Source organism: Anastrepha obliqua, chromosome 3 (genome assembly GCF_027943255.1).
Source record: "Anastrepha obliqua isolate idAnaObli1 chromosome 3, idAnaObli1_1.0, whole genome shotgun sequence".
Taxonomy (NCBI): domain Eukaryota; kingdom Metazoa; phylum Arthropoda; class Insecta; order Diptera; family Tephritidae; genus Anastrepha; species Anastrepha obliqua.
The window spans coordinates 128,012,378-128,017,050 of NC_072894.1; positions in this window are offsets into that span (position 1 = coordinate 128,012,378).

Consider the following 4,673-nt stretch of genomic DNA (forward strand, 5'->3'; position numbering starts at 1 on the left):
TTAAGTGTAACTGACAGTCTTTAAATATTACTTAATGAAGATCCTTTATTACTGATTCATTTAACTAAAGTTTCATTTACAGTTTTGTTACATAATGATGCCTTATTTACAACTATTAAACAGAATCATTTGTCTTAAACAGTTACTGTTAAGTGGTTTTATTTCATTTACAGGGTTGGCCATATTAAACTGACCCATGTGATTATTAAAAAAATATGGAAAAAGAAACATTTTTTTGTGTTTCATTGTGAAAAACATTTAATTTAGTTCAAGGAGATTCGTTTACATCACTTTTTGAATATGATATCGCGCAAGTGGTCGCCCTTAGCACGTATTTGGATATGTACAGGGTTGGCCATCTTAAACTGACCCATGTGATTATTAAAAAAATATGGAAAAAGAAACATTTTTTTGTGTTTCATTGTGAAAAACATTTAATTTAGTTCAAGGAGATTCGTTTACATTACTTTTTGAATATGATATCGCGCAAGTGGTCGCCCTTAGCTCGTATAGCGTAATGTGCCCGTTTTTCGGCGTTTTCCATAGTTTTGGCCAGCGTCTCGGCCGATATGGCGGCTATTTCCCGTCGGATATTGGCCTTAAGTGCGCCTAGTGTCTTTGGCTTGTTGACGTAAACCTTAGATTTCAAATTACAGTAAAAAGTTATAGGGTTACTCAATGGGTCAGTTTAATTTGGCCAACCCTGTATTTCTACAAATATTTTGCTGGACTGGAAGAATTATTTATTTTTTATTTATTTATTTATATAAGCTTACTAGCTTATACTCGTGGGTTTCACCCCACATTTCTATCAAAAAGTATGCAATGTAAATAAAACAACTTTAACTTTTTTAAATCAGTTTAGATATTATTTAAAACGATCGGATATACGACATTTTTTGTTATATTATTTTGAGTATAAATAAAAAGGTTTTTCGGTGCGCCAACTCTGGAGCAGGCTACATATAATTGGCCATGGGTAAAACATGAGTTGGTTAGATTGACTCCTGCTACAGCTAATGATTGTCCCTGAGTATCATTGGAATTCTTTGTATGAAAACTTTGTGGTCTTCAAAATTTCCTGATAAAACCATAGCTTCTATCACATTCGGTAAAAGTTTCGTGATGATTAGCCTTGTGCCATTGCATAAACGTGGACGATCCAAATTACGCAGCATAATTATCATGGCCCCCTTTTTAAGCATCAGTCGATATGCAGTATGAAAAATCCCATTTGTATAGGAGGTGTCACGCCCCATTTCTAGCTATCACCAGTTTCATGCAGGTGTTAGGTATTAACCTTATATAATCTCTTACCAAATTTCAGTTGTCTAGCCCAAATACTTCCGGAGATATGGACAATGAAAAATTGCATTTATATGGGAGGTGCCAAGCCCCCTTTTTCGTTTTTCTCAGTTTTGTTGGAGGTGTTAGGGATTAACCTCGTATAACCCCTTACCAAATTTCAGTAGTCTAACGTAAATAATTCCAGAAATACGGACTGTTACAAATTCCATTTGTATGGGAGGTGCCACGCCCCCTATATATATCAAAATATTTTTTAGCCCATGACCATCCCGGTAAGGTATCCAGTTCGTGTTTCAAATTTGGTTACGATCGGTTAATGCGTTTAGGACGCAAGTCGATCTATAGATACATACATAATTTGAATTTTATATATATAGATACAATGTAAATTTACATATGTATTTACAACCTAAAAAACATGCAGCGCTAGCATCAGAGGCTATCAGCTGGCCGTTGAAGGGATGATTTGTGTTAAATTCTTCTCAATAGGTCGCAATCTTTTAGAAAGTGATATATGGTTTTTATGTTTTCCTCAGTTGGGCTGGAAAGGAGGGAAATAGGATCCGTATTAGAGTAACATTCTCTTTTATCTCGAAGCATTGGGCAAAATTCTAATAGGTGGAGGACAGTTGCTGTGTCGTTGCAAAATGGACAGTTATTGGTTCTTATGCTACCAAGGAGGTGAGCATGCGTAGCTATTGTGTGTCCTATCCGGAGACGTATGTATGGAGTGAGAAAGTTAGCTGGAATTGTTGAAGGATATACTGGTTTGATCCTTGCTGAGTTGACTATTGTATACTGATGATTATAAGAAATCCAATCGAGTGCCTCTTTTCATTGATGAGACGATATATATCAGATTTTGTAAAGAAGTTGAGTGTTAATGTGGGCGCGTTAGCTGCATCTTTTGCTAATTCGTCTGCGTAAAAATTTCCTGTTATACCAGTACACACTGGGCCAGAAGACCCGAGTGAGTGGCCAAAACTCTTTTTTCTTAGGAAAAGGCCATAAAACCGATTAAAACCACGTTTATTATAGTTTTTCAACTCTATGAATGCGAATCTGAAGTCAAAATTAAAAAATTCAAAATGGCGGATCCAAAATGGCGGACATGAATTTTAAAAAATCCGTATTTTTGCTTCAAACTCAGAATCTAGGGGTTTAGAACAATGCACATTACGAATATAATGTCAACTTTGAGAAATTCAAAATGGCGGATCCAAAATGGCGGACATAAAATTTAAAAAATCAGTATTTTTGTTTCAAACTCAGAATCTAGGGGTTTAGAACAAAGAAAATACGTCTAGAATTAGCTGTACTCATACACCCAGGATACACCGCGGTGCACCGCGAGGAGGATTCTAGTACGATTTAGTATCCTAATTTTTTTTTGTAATTTTTGTAATTTTTAATTTTTTTTTGTAATTTTTATTTTTTTTTTGTAATTTTTGTAATTTTTAATTTTTTTTTGTAATTTTTGTAATTTTTAATTTTTTTTTTGTTGTAATTTTTGTAATTTTTAATTTTTTTTTAATTTGACTTAATTTTTGAATCTGCATTTAAGCTCAATTTATTCAGAATCAGAAGTTTCTTCTTCTGATAGTTCAAGTTCATCTAGAAGTTTGTGAACGTCATTAGACGCAATCATTTCATGATCGCGTTCGGCCTCTGTTTCATATTCCGATTCATATTCGTCTTCATTTGCACTGGCACTGCTATGATCATTTTCCATATTTTGAGTATCTAACAAAAGTAACTGTTTAACTTCTGCTAAAAGTGGTAAACGTCTTCTGTTATTAGCTCTAGACAACCTGTTCATACTAGACAGTAATGGATCAGAAGTATCTAGTAATCGATTAAAGAGATCCTCTAAGTTTGTTTTCCTATCACATTGTCTACTGTGCCTGAGTCTGAAGTTTCTGTAATCTTTGTTTCTCGATTCAGATGCCTCTTCTCCATATACACCAATTGGTAAAGTACAATGTCTTATTATTTCTCCAGCATGAATCAAGATTTTATGAAGAGTTGCTGGCATTGGATACCAAGGATACAAGGTAACATACAAGCTTGCAGTGGTTAAGCAGAATTCTTCAAATTTTTCTGTGTTGATTGGTAGCTGACAAGAAAGGCAAACTAAAATAATTTTCAAATTATTTACGAACTGGCAATCAATCTTTAAGCATTCAGCAAAAATCTCTGCATTTTGAAATGCCTTACGTGCGGAATTTCCGTTGTTAGTTGTACCAGAACCACCTGCTTTTGGTATATCAACTAATAGTCCCAACTTTTCACGTAGAATTAGTGACTATGAGCTCCTGTGTAAAACTACGACGCAATTATTTTTCTACTATGACTCTGACTGTTGCGCAGTTAGAGTCATAGCTTGGAGTCCTAGTTTGACTTGTGCGCTATCAGCTCTACTCTGTAGCTGACAATGTTTAACTACATAGTTAGAGCAGAGCATTATTTGGGGTACTACTGCTGCTCTGAAGTAGTAAATGCAAACACTAAATTAAACTCGATTTTCCCTCGGTAGTTTTGGCTCAAACCTTAATGGGTCAGAATTATTTGAGATTTCTCTCACAGTAATATCGATATTTCAGACATGTTTATGAAAAGGCGCAAAAAGGCGCAAAAAGGCGCATATATACCTTATTTAATACTTCTTTACGAACAATTTGGCATAAAATTTAACTCATTTGATAGGGGAACTTCGGGGAACTTTGTTTTCAAAGTAAGTCATGTATGAATAAAAAACAGATTTTGTTGATTAAATGTTAAAAAAAAACTTATTCAACATAAATACACATGGTTTCAATTATAAATTATTTTTTGATATCCATAAAGAAAAGTTATGGACGATAATAACATCTTGAGTAGTATTTTTCACAACAACTTATTGATAAACATTGTTGGAAAGTGTTAAAAATCGAACTAAAACTTTGACTTTGAACTGTTACATAAAAAAACTAATTGATAAAAACTAATGAAACTTCATAATTTGGTGTAAAAAATTACTCAAAATAAGATGATGTTATAAATTTCCTGTTTAAATTAAGTCGAAAATTTTTATTTTTGGCCACTCACTCGGGTCTTCTGGCCCAGTGTGCAGTATGGCTAGGAACCCACATTAGCTTAATTTTCTTTTGATATAAAATAAGGTATTCTCTAATTGAATTAATGACAGTAGTTTGGTTATAGCAATTTTTTATAGCTTGAAAACATGATAAGCTGTCGGTACATATTACATACTTTCCAGAGTTTTTAGAAGCATGTAGAACAGCGTGAAAAATTGCGGTGGCCTCAGCAATAAATATAGAACAGAAAGGGAAAAGCAGCCCATAGGATATCGGCTTACCTTTCTC